The following is a 20,060-nucleotide window of genomic DNA, read 5'->3' as shown; positions in this document are numbered from 1 at the left end:
CTTGCCCACCTGGACGTCAGCCTCCAGAACATCCCCCAGGTTGTGGGCGTGTGCTGCACGCTCCACAACATTGTGGAGAGCAAGGGAGAGGCCTTCGACCAGGGGTGGGTGGTCGACACCAGCATGGGCTTCCCCCAGCTGGCTGTTGCACCCAGCTGCCAAGCCCACCGTGAGGGGGTACAGGTCTGTGAGGCCCTGCTGGCCCACTTTGATCAGGGAGACACCTGAGCAGTTCCCTGGCCTTCCCCAGAGGACACCCCACCCACACACAGCCTGCACTGCCCACACACTGCCCCCAACACCCACATGCCACCCTCCCCCAACAAGCATACACCTCCAGTTCTTTGGAAAATAAAACTTTTTTTTTTTTTTGGGAAAACTGCTAACTTTGTTTTGTGCACAATAGAAACTGCAACCAATATACAAAGGGGGACAACTATATACACAGGGGACAACTATATACAAGGGGAATAAGTAGTGCAAATGGGGGCCCAGAGGACATCTCAGTTGTTCGCCCATCAGTCTGGGGGGAAGGGTAGAGGTGCATGACCCCCCCAGAGGGTAGAGTTTGTGACAGGCCCTCCCATGTCCGCGGTCCATGGCATGGCTGGCTGGGGGCTGGGATGACCAGCAAGTATGGCCGGGATGCCTCCACTGGCCAGTCTTCAGCCCCAGTGGGTTCTGGTCCTGGGGAGCTGGCAGGCGACACAGCAGCTGGGGTGGCAGGTGGGGCAGCAGGCAGCGCGGCGGGGGGGCATTGGGTGCAGCAGCGGGGAGGGCGGCCCAGGGGGGCAGGAGCCTGGTGATGGCCTCCTGGATTGACCCGGCTATGTCCTGGAACACCCCCATGAAATCCTCCCACGCTGCTCACCGCCAGGTGGACTCCTCCCTGTCAAAGTGGAGTCTCTCCTCCACCACCTCCGTCTGCCAGCAGAGAAATGCCAGGAGCTGGGGGTCCACAGAGGCCATCCCCAGGGTCCAGCGGTGGTGGGACCATCCAGCTGGCCTTGGGGGTGTCTCCAGGCGCCAGTGGTGGCTGACCTCCAGCGGGCTTTTGGGGATGACGGAGGGTGCCTGGCTGCCTGGGGCATCAGATGGTGCAGCTGCAGAGACGGAGAGAGGGAGGGGAAGGCTGTTAGTACCGTGTCCTGGCCCATGGCCCGTTCCCCCCACCCCCTGTTGGGTGCGGGGTCTTCGTCCCCATCGGTGGGTGTGATGTCCCTGTTGGCTGTCCCCATTGAATGGTCCCCCCACCCCAGGGGTTAGGGCACAGTGCTGTCCATGGGTGCGGGTGCTGACAGGCGCTGATGGCTGTGCCACCATCCTGGGACCATGCTGTGGCTGGGTGGTTGTGCGCTGGGGTCCGCTGGGGGTGTGTGAGGCTCCCAGCCGTGTCTGGTGCCCCCGTCCCATGGCCCATGGGTGTGTGCCCTGTGGGCTACATACCTGACTGTCCATTGCCATGGTCGGGGGAAGCCCGATGGGTGGATGCCCAGCTAGTGCTCTGGGAGGGGAGGTCTATGAGGAGCTGCCCCCCCGCCTCGCTGCTGGACCCCTCCTCCACTGTCCTGAGGGGGGCGCTCCTCAGGCAGGCTCTGGCATGCAAGGCTGGTCTCCTGGCTGGACTCTGGCTCCGAGGCCTGCTGGGGCTTGTTGGCCATGTTGTCAAGGGTGGCTGGGGCAGAGGAGGTGTCCCGGGGGCCCAGGAGGGACCTGAGCTCCCTGTAAGAGGGGCAACATGTGGGGGAGGCCCCAGACCAGTTGGTCAAGTCCTGGACCTGGGTGTACCCCTGCCACAACTCCTTCACCTTACTCCAGATGTGATCCGGAGTGCAGGCAGGGTGACCCTGGGCAGCCAGGCTCTCAGCCAGTTGAGCAAATGCTTCTGCTTTCTGCTGCTTGCTCTCCACCATGTGGAGCACCTCCTCCTTGCCCCAGAGCCCCAGCAGGTCTCAGAGCTCAGCGTCCGACCAGGAGGGGCCCTGCCTCTTTTTGGCCCCCCATTTGGCTGCTGGGGGTGCCTGGGTCCCCTCAGGAGGGGAGCCCTGGGGGCGCTCGGGGGCTGGCTCTATGCCATGGCTGGTGGCAGTGCAGATCAGGGCCTCTGGAAAGCATGCATGGATAGCACGTGTGTGTGCTGCTGCCTGCACTCTCTCAGCTTCCTACCACAGGAAATCCAGGTCCGTGGTGCTTTAAAGGCTGCTGCGCACGGAGACCATAAAGCACCGCAGGGGCTGGACAGAGCATCTCAACCCCTCAGTTGATGGCCGCCATGGAGGACCCTGCTATTTCAAAGTAGCGGGACGCGGATTGTCTATACACACCCTACTTCGACATTGAACGTCGCAGTTGGCCGCTATTCCCATTTTCGGATGGGAATACTGATTTCGACATCTCGCCACCTAACGTTGATTTCAACGTCGAAATAGCACACAGAGCATGTAGATGCAAAGGGTGCTATTTCAATGTTGTGCCGGCTACTTCGAAGTAGCCGGAGAGTTTAGACACACCCCCTATGTGAAATGAGCTGGTTAGGCACAGGAATGTTCTACTGTGATGAGCATAAGTTATTGACATCAGAAAGAAACTGTGGCTGTTAAAACAGACTTGCCGTGGTGGCAAAGCTGAAGCTAACTCAGGGCACATCTATATTTCCAGGAAGATCAGTCTCATCAGGGTTGATGTCCTGGTGACAGCAGTTGATCCCTGCACTCCATGCTATCGTATGGACTAAGACACCTTGACAGGAAAAATGCTCCCATTGACCTTCCTTACTTAGGACAGTTGGGTAAGTCAATTTCCAATACATCAATTCTAGCTACACAATCACCATAGCTAGAATTTGTATCTGAAATAGACTTATTTTCATAGCATAGATTAGCTTTCAAGATCGTCTGACATTTAACCCCATGTGCCCGGGGAAAAAAACAACAAATTGTATAACAATCCAAATAAAGAAATTCAGGAAGTTTCAAGTCAAGATGTTTTATTTTTAAAAATGAAAAAATAGAATCTAAATGGAAGTCCTGGGCTTGAGCAGTTAAATGATGAGTGAAGAGAAAAAAAAAAGTTTCCAGAATTCTGTCTAACAACCTAATGCACAGCAAGCCGCTTGAGGAAGTGGGTGTGTGCATCACCAGATTATCAAGTAAAGGACATGATAACCTTTATACTTGCAAATCAGAATTCCAAATCAAGAGTGCTGTCATTCAGATCCTCTGTAGCCAATGTTAGATCAAGTAATAAAATTACGCTGGCCTCAATGAATTCAAGGGATTCTGAAAAAGTGCTGAGAATTAAGATTGATATGAACAAATTGAAAGAGCCAGATATTAGGAGAGAATACAAAGAAGCCATGCAGAAAATCACCACGTCTGTGGTGATAGATGATCTGAACATTAACAGATATGGAACCATGTAAAAAATGGGATTACAAGAGCAGGAAAAAAAGTATTAGGTACAATGCCAAAAGAAAGAAACCAAAGTCGATAATGGGTGAAATGCTGCAGATGAGTGACAAGCATTAAAAGCTAAAGAAGAAAAAAAGAAGAGTATTTTAAGAATTGAATGCGGTAGGCTGATGAGAGAGATAAGAGAAAGTGAACATAGTGAGAGGAATAACTGGATAAATTAACTATGTAAAGAAGTAGAACAATACACAAAGAGAAATGAGATTCATGGGTTGTATTGCATGATAAGATAGTTGGGTGAAATATATGATTTTAAGATTTTGGCAGTGAAAAACAGACATAGGCAAGTAATTAAGGATGAACAAACAATGTGTAAGCAATAGAAATATTTTGAAGAGCTGAATGACATACAGATCACAGTAAACCTTGGTAAGCAACCCAGATACAAATAAGGGAGAGTAGGTGCTGAGGGTCTTAGAAGTGAAGAGTTTGATAGCAAGATTAAAAAAGAAAAAGGTGCAGGGAAGTGACAAGATAACAGCAAAATGTCTGCAAGCGGTTGAGGAACACATGGTAGAGGCAATAAGATTTAAACACAAGAGCAAGTGCTGAGAGAATAAGGGAAAGTGATAACCATACCAATCTACAAAATGGAGATAAAAGTGAGTGCAAGAACTAGAGAGGAATCAGTTTATTGAACATGCTGGGGAGAAAAGAGGAGAATGAAGAGGTACATGGAAACAATATTACAATGGAACAGGCTGGTTTTAGACTAGGAGGAAGTGTAATAGATCAGAGGAGTACACAGAGCAAAACTGACTCTGTTACAGTGGCTTTTTAAATGTCAAACAGGAATTTGATTGCATTCGGTGGAAAGAATTACTGACAATGTATGGCATCCCTGAGAAAACTGATGAAGCGGATACAAAATAACTACAGAAATTCAGTGTGTGGTGAGAGTACCCAAGAAGCTGATGGATTGGCTCAAGAATGCATGTTATCACCAAATTTGTTCAACTTGGTGTTGGAAGCAATAATAGTTGCAGCACTGAAAGAGAAAAAGGTGTGTAGGAGGACTATTAATAACCTTGGATTCACTGATAAAATTAACCTCATAGGATTTGGGAGGAAGAAATTACCGAGCATTCAAGGTAGACTGACAGACAACATGTACATTGAGACCTAGTAGAAGAATGAAAGTTGTGAAGATGATTTAAGAAGAATCAGACTGTCTACCATTGCCTTCTGGAATTCCTATAAGGAATTAGAAGATTGAAGGCATGTTGAAAAAAATAAAATTGAGTTTCAATGAGAAGACAGTTCTGCCAATAGTTCTGTGTGGGTTGGAATGTTGGAAACCAATGAACAAAAGATATTGACTAGCTGACAGAACTATTGAGACTTTCAAGACTTCAGGTTTTTGTTTTTTTGTTTTTTTTTAATTCAGAAGATAGCTAACACAAGAAAGCATACCGCTAACAAAGATCCAAGAAAAGACAAGTTCAATGCTTTGGAAATATGTTAATAATGGAATTGGAAAGAATGCCATTTTTGCACTATATTCCAGAATGCAAAGGGCTACATATACAGGATGAGCTGAATAAACAGTGAAGAATGATATAGATCAAAGATGAACAAAACAATGAGGGCATGGAACTGAAGGATGGGAATCAAAGAGAAGAAAAATCATCTGTAATTTTGCCATGGAAAGCAAACAGAACTGAAAGACTTCATTTTATGTCATCTATCCAAAAACATATTCCAACACCACATTACAAAGCACACTAAAGGCAGAAAAAAAATGAAACCGTGTGTGTGTGTGTGTGGTGACAGCATGCATACCATTCTGGCCTGACATATGGCCACACAATTCCAAGTGCAATCGTACTGACATCAGTGGAATCCTTTCTGACATGACATAATCTAGGTCACAGTTCACAAGGGGAACTAAAAAAACAAGAATATTTAAGTCAATGAGAATTTGCACCTTAGGTGATTTATCACTCAGCATTATTGTTACAAAGACATAAAACTGCAGACTTTATTAGCTTGGACTTTTTATTTTCCCCTACTTAACTGGCATTGTATTTAGCATTTTTGAGCAACTCAGATTTCGCTCTCAGTTTCAGTATAACTCTATTGACTTTAGTGGAATTCACCCAGTTCAGAACACTCAGACAAGAGCACATTATCAGGTTTAGTATTATGCAAATCATAAAAGTCACAAATGTGCATATTACAGTGGGAAAAGTTGCATTTATTAAGATGAGGAGCAAATTTTTGGCCTGTCATAAATGGGGGAATGCATGCCTAGTAGTTGTTACCCATATGTTTAGTACTACTGGAATCTCAAGCGAGTTCATGAGGGAACTGGGGTTATTAGGGATCAAGTTTGTGTTACCTTTTAACAATGTGGTGATGAGCTGGTCTCAGAAGCATTATGTATCATGGAAGCAGATACTTGACACTAAACATTAAAAGAATCATATGGTAATTTTGAATCTATGGGCAGTGGGAAATCTGACAGGTATGGACGAGCACATCGATCAAACAGAGACATTTTTAAGAGAGGTTCTATAGATAGAGAATCTCTATGGTCTAGTAAGGAGGACAGGATAAAAGGTGATAAAATATGGTAAGATCAAATGAAAAAAGAGTCAAATGAAAAGAAAATGGCAGAGAGCTAAATAGTGATTAATTTTTAAAGTGCTCATACACAAAGGCTAGAAATTTAAATATTGAGATGAATGAACTAGAGTACTTCGTATAAAAAAAACATTGATATAATAAGCATCACTGAAACTCGATGGAATGAGGACAATCAATGTGACACAGTCATACCAGGGTACAAAATATTTTGGAAGGGCAGAGCAGATTGTGCTGGTTGGGGAGTGGCATTATAAGTGTAGAATCCAAGGAAGTAAACATTTTAAATGAACCAACATAATTTGTTGGGGATAAAAGTCAACATGGTTTCTGTAAAGGGAAATCATGCCTTATTCACCTGCTTGGCCATGGTCACGCTATCCCCTCCTTTCAGAAGGGCTCTGATAGTGTGGCACTTTGGAAGATGCTAATGAGATGTTACAATGAATATGCAGTGCCTCATTAGCATAAAGGTAGCTGCATGTGCTTTGAAACTGCTGGTTTCTAAATTCATGCTGCCAGTGTAGCAGGGGGGCTTTTGAAATGACCCCCTGATTTTGAAACCCCCTTCTCCCCAAAACCAGATAGCACCTCATTAGCATCTTCCAAAGTGCCACACTATCAGAGCCCTTCTGAAAGGAAGAGCTGGTGTGTCTGCAGCCCTAGAGTTCTTTGAGGGGACAAAAAAGCATGTCGACAAGGGGGATCCAGTTGATACAGTATACCTAGATTTCCAGACAGCTTTGGACAAGGTCCTTCTCCAAAGGCTCTTAAACAAGACAAGTTGCATGGGATAAGAGGGAAGGTCTTCTCATGAATTAATAACTGTTTAGAAGAAAAGAAACAAAGGGTAGGAATAAATGGTCAATTTTTAGAATGGATAGTGGTAAATAGTGGTAGCCTCCCAAGGCTCTGTACTGAGATCAATCCTATTCAACATATTTATAACTGATTTGGAGAAAAGTGTATAGAGTGAAATGGAAAAAAAATTAGTTCAGAACAAAGCAGACTGTGAAGAGCTTCAAAAGAATCTTGAAAAAAAACATAACTAGGTGATTTGGCAACAAAATGGTAAATTATTTATGTTTTGGGATTTTTTTTTAAATCCTTTTCTTTCAAAAAAGAATAAAAAACATGGAGTGTTAGCACTGCCATGCACCAAAAGTTGAGATAAGAGGGATAGAAATAACTCCAGCTCTGCAAACAGTGTTAGTAGACAACCCACACACACACCTCTTGAATGCACATGAACAAAGTACAGCTATTATTGGATTACGTAAACTCTCCTTTTGCAATGCTGTGACTGTGAACTGTGGTTGTACATACGAATGTTTCATTTTTCAACGTTACTTATTTTGACTGTGGAATGTTAAAAAAGTATAATCAAAAGCCATGCATTGTAGACACAGCTTTAATATTGATAAATGCAAAGTAATGCACATTGGAAAAATATTCCAACTAGACATACAAAATGATCGGGACTAATTTAGTCATAACTACTCAAGAAAGAAATCTTAGCATCGTAGTGTATAGCTCTCTGAAAACATCCACTCAATGTGCAGTAGCAGTCAAAAAAATCAACAGAACTATAGGAATAATTAAAAAAGGGTATAGTATAAGACAAAAAAAATCATATTGCCTCTGCATAAATCCATGGTACTGCTATATCTTAAATACTGCATACAGATGCAGTTGCCTCCTCTCAACATAAAAGATGTACTGGAATTGGAAAAGTTTCAGAAAAAGGCAACAAAAAATTATTCAGGATTTGGATGGGAACCATAGAAAGAGAGATTAAAAAGACTGGAAGTTTTCATCTTAGAAAAGAGGAGGGTATGGGAGGTCATGATAGAAGTCTATAAAATCATGACAGGTATGAAGAAAATGAATAAGTAAAAGTTATTTAGTTGTTCCCATAAATTAAGAACTAGGTGTCACCAAGTGAAATTAATAAGTAGCAGATTTAAAACAAACAGAAGGAGTGTTTTTCTTTACACAGCAGTCAGACAACCTGTAGATCTCCTTGCCAGAGGATGTTGTGAAGACCAAGACTTTATCAGGGCTCAAAAATAAACTAGATAAACTCATTGACATTAGGTCTATTTATTAGTTAGGATGAGTTAGAATGGTGTCCATAGCTTCTGTGTGTCAGAGGCTGGAAATGGATGACAGGAGAGGGATCATTCAATAATTATTTTTTCTGTACACTCCCCCTGTCATAGTGGGCTAGACAGACCTTTGGGCTGACCCAGTATAGCTATTCTTATTATCTCCTGTCCATAAGGTTAAGTGTCATTCTCTCCTGCTTCAGACATTTTTAGGTAGATGTGTTGGAGCTGGATGGGCTGAACCAAATAGATCTTTTGTTCTTGAAATGTTTTTTGTCTAAAATAGTTGAGCTTTTGTCTACCAAAATCAACAAAAATCAAGACAAGCAGAAAATATCTTGCTGAGGAAGGAAATAAGTCTGTGAAGGAAGGTATCTGTACGTGTGTGAAAGAATTTAATTTCCTTTTCTTCTAAAAGCTTGTCCCTAATTTTCCGGCATGTTGCCTAGTTCATGCATTTGCATGGGTAAATGGGGAAGGCTGGAGACAGCAGCACTGGTTGACCAAGGCTGTGGATAAGGGTCACTGTTGTTGGGGAAAACTGAGTGTTCTTCTGTTTTCCTCTATCAGTATTTTTTCCCTGTGTTTCTTGGCTCATTCCCTTTAGCTCTGAGCAAGGTAGGGCAGACTACTGGATTTATACATATAGCTCATATTTTAATGGTTACTTAAGGTGCCTAGAGCACACTGGAGGCACTTTCATTTCACATTTTTTTTAAAAAAGGAACAATCAAAATAAATTATAGAATAATCTGTGTTGCTTGCACTAAGTCCACATATTGAAGCAAGCTCTAAAATATAGTGTTAAAGTGAGAAGTTAAAGTCCTAATAAAAATATCTGAACTAATAAGTTATTTATTGGACAAAGCCCAGAGCTTATGCTCACTTTGTAAAGGCTATTTATACATCTGTCAATTTCTTTTACACAAGTAGCACACTGATTTATCACAGCTATGCTAGCATTTATCTACTCTTAGTTTTTCAAACACAGGAAAGACATACCAGGCTGAGTGTGGGCCTTTATGGAAAAAAAAGTCATAGTACATATTTTTATAGTATCAATAATTAATGCTCAGAGTCCCAGGCCTGTTCAATACTACCGAGGTAAAGCAACTTACAACACCACAATTCTGTCAGTTTACATTCACATATCTCCACTCCAACAAGGGGTGTAGGGCATGTGCCATTGAAGTTAGGGCAATGTAGTGTCCATGTAGACACTGCAGGTTACTTACATTTGCTGTTGGTTTTGATACTTTCCAATTTTATGGCATCATGCTGGATGGCTGTTATCAGGGAGCTGGGAACCTTTACTGCAGCTGTGTTCTCTTCAGGGAATGTGGAGCCAGAACTTTCTGGAAAGCAGCAGTCTCCCTGATATGTTTTGAGTCTGGTTTGTTAAATGATTGGATTCAGAAGGGCTCAAAGAACCATTTGTGTGCTCCATTTAACCATGTTATTTCATCATGCCTAAGAAGAGGGGAAGTTTAGTAGAATGTGGAGGCTTTGCTGAAGTTGTACGAAAGGCTGAAAGTTGCATGTGAACCAAAATAGGCCTTCTTAGAATAGTAGAACTGGGTGCAGCTAACTAAGTGAATACATTGCCAAGATGTTGTAACAGGTACGTACATATGTACGTACACACACACACACACACACACACACACACACACACCCTTCATAAGTATGGAATGATAGTTGTTGCAAAGGTCCCTCTTACCCAGACCTCAGTTCAGGTTAGTCTCCTCAGTCTTTCCAGTCTCTTACCCATTTTCTTCCATGGGCTGAGGCGTGCAATAGGTCTCCAGGGCAGAGAGCCCTCTCACTGCTCCTGGGGCTCCTTCCTCTGCTGTCCTGGCCCCAAAGCTGGTCTGCCTTGTTCTCAATTTAGGCTCTCTAAATCTGTTTTTCCTACACTACTCCTCCAGTCTTCCCAGCCTTGTCTCCTCCTTCCACCTGTGGAGGGTTTTTAAAAGCCTCTTATCAAGCTAGCAGTGGAGTCAGCTGGCCCCAGTTTGGTTAAGCCAGCTTCCACCCTGATGTTTCTAATTGCCCTGCTTGTGTTTAGCCAGCCCTTATGCCTGTTTAAGCTCCCTTTCTCTCCCTCTGAAGGAGCCCTCTGACCTGGCCCTGCCACATAGGGGAATGGCTGAGCTAACTGATTGCATCAGGAACATAGTATATAACTTTTTCATGTCAGTGTACTAAAGGTAAGTGATAGTATGGCCAAATTTGTATTAGCCTAGTGGGCAATACTATGTTAATATAGCTTATCCCCCATCACAGGCACGTGTTATTGTATTCACAGCCAGGTGTACAGGGAATTAAGATGGGTTGTCAATTGATCAAAGGTAGACATTGGTGTTCATAGAATCATAGAATACTAGGACTGGAAGAGACCTTGAGAGACTATTGAGTCCAGCCCCCTCCTCCAATGGCAGGACCAAGTACTGTCTAAACCATCCCTGAGAGACATCTATCTAACCTGTTCTTAAATATCTCTAGCGATGGAGATTCCACAACCTCCCTTGGCAATTTATTCCACTGTTTGACCACCCTGACAGTCAGGAACTTTTTCTTAATGGCCAACTTAAACCTTCCTTGCTGCAGTTTAAGTCCATTTCCTCTTGTTCTATCCTCAGAGGCCAAAAAGAACAGGTTTTCTCCCTCCTCCTTATGACATCCTTTTCGATACCTGAAAACCACTATCATGTCGCCCCTCAATCTTCTCTTTTCCAAACTAAACAGACCATTTCTTTCAGCCTTTCTTCATAGGTCACATTCTGTAGACCTTTAATGATTCTTGTAGCTCTTTTCTGGACCCTCTCTAATTTCTCCACATTTTTCTTGAATTGTGGTACCCAGAACTGGACACATTACTCCAGCTGAGCTTAACCAGCACAAAGTAGAGCGAAAGAATGACGTCTCATGTCTTCTTCACAACACATGTTAATGCATCCCAGAATCATGTTTGCTTTTTTTGGAACAGCATGACACTGTTGACTCATATTTAGCTTGTGGTCCACTATAAGCACTAGATCCCTTTCTTCTGCAGTCATTCCGAGACAGTCTCTCCGCATTCTGTATGTGTGAAACTGACTGTTCCTTCCCAAGTGGAGCACTTTGCATTTGTCCTCATTAAACTTCATCCTGTTTACCCCAGGCCATTTCTCCAATTTATCCAGATCATTTTGAATTATGACCCTATCCTCCAAAGCAGTTGCAACCTCTCCCAGCTTGGTGTCACCTGCTAACATAATAAGCGTAGTTGCTATGCTAATATCTAAATCGTTGGTGAGGATATTGAACAGAACCAGTCCTAAAACAGACCCCTGCTGAACCCCACTTGTTAGACTTTTCCAGCAGGATTCAGAACCATTAAGAACTACTCTCTGACTATGGTTATCCACCCAGTTATGCACCCATCTTTTAGAAGCCTTATCTAAATTGTATTTGCCTAGTTTTTATATAAGAATATCATGTGAGACTGTATCAAATGCTTTACTAAAGTCTAGATATACCACATATATCGCTTCTCCCCTATCCACAAGGCTCTTTGTCCTATCAAAAAAAGCTATCAGATTGGTTTGACATGATTTCTTCTTTACAAATCCATGCTGGCTGTTCCCTATCACCTCACCACCTTCCAAGTGCTTGAAGATGATTTCTTTAATTACCTGCTCCCTTATCTTTCCTGGCACAGAAGTGAAGCTAACTGGCCTGTAGTTTCCTGGGCTATTCTTATTCCCTTTTTTATAGATGGGCACTGTATTTGCCCTTTTCCAGTCTTCTGGAATGTCTCCTATCTCCCATGATTTCCCAAAGATGATAGATAAAGGCTCAGATATCTCCTCTATCAGCTCCTTGAGTATTCTAGGATGCATTTCATCAGGCCCTGGTGACTTGCAGACATCTAATTTTTCTAAGTGATTTTTAACTTGTTTTTTTTTTATTTCGATTTCTAACTCTACCCCTTTCCCACTAGCATGCACTATGTTGGAAATTCCTTCATCAGACTCCCAGTAAATACCAAAACAAAGAAGTCATTAAGTACCATTGCCATTTCCAAGTTCCCTGTTACTGTTTCTCCGTCCTCACTGAGCAATGGCCCTACTCTGTCCCTTTTCTTCCTCTTCTTTCTAATATATTCATAAAAAGCCTTCTTGTTTCCCTTTATGCCTGTAGCTAGTTTGAGCTCATTTTGTGCCTTAGTCTTTCTAATCTTCCTCCTGCATTCTTGTGTTGTTTGCCTATATTCATCCTTTGTAATTTGCCCTTGTTTCCATGTTTTATATGATTCCTGCTTCATTTTGAGATCATGCAAGATCTCCTGGTTAAGACAAGGTGGTCTTTTGCCATATTTTCTATCTTTCCTATGCAGCGGGATAGCTTGCTTTTGGGCCCTTTGAAAAACTGCCAACTGTCCTCAGCTGTTTTTCCCCTCAGTTTTGATTGCCATGGGACCTTACCTACCAGTTCTCTAAGTGTACCAAAATCTACCCTCCTGAAATCCGTTATCTCTATTTTGCTGTTTTCCCTTCTTCCCTTCCTTAGAATTGTGTCCTCTATGATTTCATGATCACTTTCTCCCCTGGTAGCTTTTCCAACCTTTTGGAATAAAAAATTGTCTCCAATGCAATCCAAAAACTTACTGGGTTGTCTGTGCCCCATTGTCTTAGTTTCCCAACATATATCTGCATAGTTGAAGTCCCCCATCACCACCAAATCCTGGGCCCTGCATGACTTTGTTAGTTGCTTAAAAAAAGCCTCATCCACCTCTTCCACCTGGATAGGCGGCCTGTAGTAGACGCCTAGCAGGACATCACCCTTGTTTTTTACCCCTCTTAATCTAACCCAGAGACTCTCAACATGTCCATCTCCTATGTCCATCTTCACCTCAATCCAAGTGTGTACATTTTTAATAGATGAGGCAACACCTCCCTCCTTTCTTCCCTGTCTATCCTGCCTAAATAGGCTGTACCCTTCAATTGCAACATACCAATCATATGTATTACCCCAACAAGTTTCTGTGATGCCAACGATGTCATAGTTGTATTTATTTATTAGCACTTCCAGTTCTTCTTGCTTATTACCCATACTTCTTGCATTTGTATATAGGCTTCTAAGATATTGATTTGACCTTTCTTCCCTCTTTTGCCCTGACCCTCTTTTTACTCTGACATTGTTGCCCATGCTGCCTCCCATTTCTGACCCATCTCCCAGGTTTCCATTTTCTCCACTTACCTGTGGGCTTTGCTCCCCTGCCCCCGTCGAACATAGTTTAAAGCCCTCCTCCCTAGATTAGCCAGTCTGTGTCCAAATATGGTCTTTCCCCTCCCCGAAAGGTGAATACTATCTCTGCTAGCAGTCCCTCCTGGAATAGCATCCCATGGTTGAGGAAGCCAAAGACTTCCTGGTGACACCATCTTTGAAGCCAGGCATTCACCTCTAGGATGCATCCGTCTCTGCCTGGGCCCCTACCACCGACAGGCAGGATTGAGGAGAATACCACCTATGCGCCAAACTCCCTCACCCATGCCCCCAGAGCTCTGAAGTCACTCTTGACCTGCTCAGCGTCATAACTCACAGTATCACTAGTGCCCACGTGGATGAGGAGCATGGGATAGTAGTCAGAGGGACAGATAATCCTCAACAAAGCCTCCGTAATGTCTTGGATACAGGCCCCTGGCAGGCAGCATACCTCCCGAATTGAAATGTCAGGGCAACAGATGGGCGCCTCCGTCCCCCTCAGAAGAGAGTCCCCAACCACCATTACTCTATGTTTCCTCCTCACACTGGTGGCAGCAGACTTCCCAGCCTTGGGGGGTACGAGGCTTCTCTTCTGTTGTACGGGGTGATTCTTTGTCTCCTATATCAAGTACAGCATAAATGTTGCCTAGTACCGCAGTGGGAGGGTTCTGAGCAGGGGTGGAACACTGCCTACTGCCAGAAGTAACAAGCCGCCAATTTCCACCCTCATCTATCTCCTCCTCTACCAATGGTTTATCAGCCATCCTGTATACTGGGACAGTTACCTCAGCTGTCTCCACATGAATACTATCCAGAGAATTTTGTTCTCTGAAAACAAAATTAATGCATTATTTTTAACACTGTTAACTGCATACTGTTGGGAGTGGAGAGAGTCATCAACAGTGTCCAGTCAGGTGCAGTAAACAAAACCATTACTGGAGGGCTGGGAAAGAAGGACAGGAGAGGAGAAAAGAGAAGAGCAAGTGGCTTATATCCCAGCTCCAGATTAGAGATTGTACCCAATGGGCCACAGACGGCCCCACCACTCCTGCACTCTACCTCCATGCCCCAGCTGGCCCCTCATGCCACAAGACTGAAATTGTTATGATCATCAGTTGCATAAGATTTAATGAATAAGTGTGATTACTTTGCTGGTTTAATTTATTCTCAGGTTTGCCGTTACCAGCTTTTTTTTTTTTTTTTGTAATTCAGTGTTGAAGAGCTGGTACTTCTGTTACTGCCAGATGAATTAGTAGTTAATTATGTACATTTTCTAATATTAGAAACAATTTTCTTGCCTTTGTCTTTCTGTGAATCATGGGTCAGATCTTCTTTTTTTAATGAAATTAAAACTGTGTTAAGAGTTAGCATCAGTGATTGCACTCTGACCTAGCAAAGAACTTTAGCATGCCCTTGACTGTGAGGGCATAGAATAACTTCAGTGAAACTGCTCCACTCTTTTACGTTGAGCCTGTGCGTGCAGACTCAGGGCCTTAGGGGCCCTTTTTCAACGGCCCTTACAGATGAGAAAAGGGTAGAGAGCTATTTTCAAAAGTGTGTAAGTACTACTGATTTTCTAAATACTTTTAAAAATGTTGCTCTTACTGACTATGGCAAAATACAAGTTTGATCTCTTTGCTTCTTCCTCATCCAAGATTTATGCTCACTGGACTACTGTCTTGGAAAATACACTGTGACACTGCCCTAGGTTCAATCCTTTTTCTGTCATGGATATATAGATTTAAGTTTGACAAAACATTACATCACTGTGTTCCTCCTTTCCTCCTCCTATGTGTTTATCTCCTCTGCTTCCATGACAACAGAAGTCCTGTGGCACCTTATTGACTAACAGATATTTTGGAGCATAAGCTTTCATGGGCAAAGACCTCTCTTCATCAGATGCTTATGTTCCAAAATATCTGTTAGTCTATAAAGCATCACAGGGCTTCTTGTTGTTTTTGAAGATACAGACTAACACAGCTACCTTTCCAATACTCTGTTTCCATGCTAATCTCTGTAGGATGGGAACTGTCCTCTACTACATGTTTGTGCAGTCTCTAACACAGTGAATCTTTGATCTTGTTGGAAGTGTCTGTGCACTATTATAATAGAAGTACAATAAAAGCAATTGATTATAATGACTCTAAATGACTCTAAAATTGTTCCTTTGTCATAAAACAGTCAAAAACAAAATCATGCTTGTCACAGTTATTATAGTATATCTTATCAGTATATTCCATAGACACTAAAAGGATGCATAAATTGTGTGCAGGTGCAACATAATGTTTTCTCTTTCTGGATTTTTCTGCATTTATATTTTTACTTTAAAATGAATTTTTGCATGAGAATAGAAATGAATTACTGATATGCACCAATTTAGACTTAATCCTTAGAAACCTGATAATTTTAATGTACAGTTGATTACTTGAAATTATTGCTTTGTATATTATTTTTGAGTTTGAATTGGACACCATAAGCAATGTCAAAATTTGGTGATGAGCCTGAGGTTTTTTTTAATTTAATTTAACAGGTACAGTACATTTTTTTCTTAGTTCCTTTCAATCATATTATATAACTGCCAATTAACATCATGTGAAACCATCTGAAGTGAGAAAAAATCTAAAACAGAAACCATATGAATCTGGTAGTTTCTGATGTGACACAGCATAACAAGGATTGAAAAATGGGAGATACAGCCACCATCTCTCCACAAGAAGTCCCTTGGAGTGGGAACTGGTCATGAAACAGGACAGCTTGAATCTCCCATGAGGGAGAAGAGAGAGAGAGAAAGACTGGATGAGGCAGACAGGTGTCAAAGACAGGTGAGAAGAGTGAAAGCATTAAACATTATTTCCAAACATGATACGTGAAACTACAGAAGGAATGAAGGATGATCAGTGATCAGAGTGCTAGCCAAGGCCTTAGAGAGTTGAATTCACTTTCCTTCTTCAAAGATAACTTCTGTGTGACAACATCAAGTTATTTAGCCGCTTCTTTTCTTTAAGCCTAAATTTCCCATCTTCAAAAATGAGAATACTTGTTCACTTTACAGAGGTGTTGTGATGATAAAAACAATGAAATGGCATGAGCTGTTCAGACACTGTAAGGCTGCTTCTACACTTGTCCCGCCCCCTTCCGGAAGAGGCATGGTAATGAATGGAGTGGATTGAAATATGTCATGCCTCATTTGCATATTCCTGCAAGATCTTGTTTCTGGAAGATCCCCTGCTGAAAGTAAAAACTTCCATGTAGATGGGGCTCCTGTGGAAGGAAGTAGCCCTTCCAGAAGACCTTTCTTCTGCCAACATTTGTGGAAGAAGGGTCCGCCAGAAGGGGGATTTCCTTCAGAAGAACCCCCGTTTCCTTCAAAAGGAGCCCCGTCTACACAGCAGCTTTTCCTTCCAGAAAGGGATCTTCCAGAAGCGAGACCTTGCAGCAATATGCAAATGGAGCATGATATATTTTAATGTGTGTTGAATTTGCATCTTCCACTCTGCTCATTACCATGCCCCTTCTGGAAGCTGGGGGCAAGTGTAGATGTGACCTACAAATGGTGACAATGTAAGCACGAAAAAAAAGAAAACAAAAAAAAAATCAATTTTCCATTTCTGAACTACCTTAGACTGTTAATTGGCATTACAATGTCACTTTTATCAGGTGGAGTTGTTAAATGAGGCTGCCAGCTGAGATTGTATTTTATCCATGGAGAAATCCAAATATGAATTCCACTTCAAGATTGACACTTTTATGATTTTAATCTGTCCTCTAAAAGTTTCTAAAGAGCTCATCTGGACTAGTGCAACTCCTCCCATAGCAGGCCCCTCAGCGTTCCATCTTCCCACCTATTATTTTTATAACTGATTTTCGCTCGATATTACATGCACACAAGTAGCTTAAATGCTATTTTTAAATTAATCTAAAAGAAACTATAGATATATTTGAAATTCATAATGTGTATTGAGGTATATATATATCCATATGAAGATGATATGTTATATCCCAGAGCACAAAAGCCAAGTCAGATTATTTAAGAAAGGGACAGTCATCATTCTTCACTTTTCTAATTGTGAACATAGACCACTTGAGATTATTGTAGATTGTATTATTGCAAAGTTGACAGTTCTTTGAGAAGTAGAAAAAGATGAAGCTACCATAAGAAATTTGAAAATCACGGGAAGATGACTTTGTGGGCTGCCTTAATCCTTCCTGGTCAAGTAATATTAAAAGTGTCCTATTTTCATGTTTTTCTTTATCTCTCTCTGAGATAATATATTACAAATATCAAGACAAAGGCAGAGGTCAAAAGCTTTTTGTTAAAATTTGTTTTTTGGTTTAAATTAGACTCCCTTGTGAAACAATTGCTATATAACTTTTGGTGGGGTATTACTTCAAATTATCTGAAACAGGCATCACAAATGGCTCTGGGTCTTTATCTTTTATTATATAATAAAAATCAAAATTGCACACCTCTAAAATTTTACATAGTACTTCACCAATTATATAGATTTGGCTATATTGAACTTCATGACAGCAGCTACTGTTTGTATATAGCATGTGATACCACTTACTGCCTCTATCTTATTTATTTTAGAGTAGCTTCCATCAATTTTCTCATTGGTTCCAGCCTTATATCAATTAAGAGAGGTGACAGCAAAAGCCCTGTAACATATTAGCTGTGTCTACATGTGCACGCTACTTCGAAGTAGCGGCACTAACTTCGAAATAGCGCCCATCGTTAGGCGGCGAGACGTCGAAGTCACTAACCTCATGAGGGGATCGGAATAGCGCCCTACTTCGACGTTCAACGTCGAAGTAGGGACCGTGTAGACGATCCGCGTCCCTCAACGTCGAAATTGCCGGGTCCTCCATGGCGGCCATCAGCTGGGGGGTTGAGAGATGCTCTCTCTCCAGCCCCTGCGGGGCTCTATGGTCACCGTGGGCAGCAGCCCTTAGCCCAGGGCTTCTGGCTGCTGCTGCGGCAGCTGGGGATCCATGCTGCAGGCACAGGGTCTGCAACCAGTTGTAGGCTCTGTGCATTTTGTGTTGTTTAGTGCAACTGTGTCTGGGAGGGGCCCTTTAAGGGAGCAGCTTGCTGTTGAGTCCGCCCTGTGACCCTGTCTGCAGCTGTGCCTGGCACCCTTATTTCGATGTGTGCTACTTTGGCGTGTAGACGTTCCCTCACAGCGCCTATTTCGATGTGGTGCCGCGCAACGTCGAAGTTGAACATCGACGTTGCCAGCCCTGGAGGACGTGTAGACATTACTCATCGAAATAGCCTATTTCGATGTGCTACATCGAAATAAGCTATTTCGATGTAGGCTTCACGTGTAGACGCAGCCATAGTGTTGTTAAATAAGTCTTTGTAATATTTCTTCACTATTATTGAAGCCCTAGGCTCTACATATACCCTAGTTTACAAGGAGTTTTTAAAATTATTCCTTGTTTAAAATATACAAAATTTGATCAATAAACTCTTTAATCATATGATATATTGGTCTATTCACAAGTCAGTTTTTACCTTAGATATCAGTTTCTGTTATTTGGCCAAATACAATGATTACACATAAAGACCAACACTACTTGACAGCGACTGCTCACCAACATCTGTGATAAGGCATTATGTTCATTATCACCTCTGCATATCTAGATCTGGATTAAGCTGACTCCATCTAACATTATCTTCCTATAAACTATAAAGATTAACTAATTCAGTTCCAAGAGTGATTAAAGAGACATAAGGGAACATTATAATCACATAACCTTTGAGCATCAGATAGCAATTTATAACTATTGAAATAAATGTAGAGACACTCCCAAGCCACAATATTATGTCCTGAGTTTTATAGAGATCCATTATCTAAAACCATGCCAGGATATGAATTTTTCAAATAGGCTTCAAATTTACCATGGTCCAAATCAAACATTCCTGAACCTAGAAGTGTATGAAGTTAGGATGAAAAAATGGCAACACAAATTTTACACAAAGAAAGGCAAATGCAGAGTTCTGAAGTTTAATTTTTGGCATAAATTATATTCTGTTTGGGCCCAAATGATTTCTGGTGGATCATAACAAGAAGTTTTCATCTAAGCATTACTGGCAACAGGTAATGCTAATGGCATTTGGCAACGTTTCAGTAAGCCACACTATGCACAGTTCTTTCTAATAAGGCAGCCTGCTTCATTTGATTGCAACTAGTGTATGCAAATATTATTACCCTCAAGAGCATCAGATAGATGAGCTATAGAAGTAATAGCAGAAGCAGTATGAAGAGAAGAGAAATAGAGATGTTTTTTTCTTCAACTCTTAGTGCTTGAGGGAATATGTAGATGTCTTTTGATGTTTAAAATTTAAAGTGCTGTGTTTATCAAACATGGAAAATCTATTCATGTGAGAATTTCAAGCAACTGATTATTTATTTGAAGCTGCTAATCATTAACATGCAATATTAATGACTAATAAGAACTTTCATTTTTAAAGGCATGTACATTCGAAACCTGCTGCAACTTTTGGTATGCCTGAAAACCATATATGCTAAAAATGCTACAATTCTCTTCCAGTTGATGTAGGAGGGGACATTTCAATAGTCTAAAATCAATGTTCTTGTTTAAAGTTAAGTGTTGTTCTTAGTCAGCAATCAAATTCAAA

The sequence above is a fragment of the Carettochelys insculpta genome, chromosome 1 (assembly GCF_033958435.1).
Source record: "Carettochelys insculpta isolate YL-2023 chromosome 1, ASM3395843v1, whole genome shotgun sequence".
In the NCBI taxonomy this organism is placed as follows: Eukaryota; Metazoa; Chordata; order Testudines; family Carettochelyidae; genus Carettochelys; species Carettochelys insculpta.
This window is presented reverse-complemented; position numbering follows the sequence as displayed.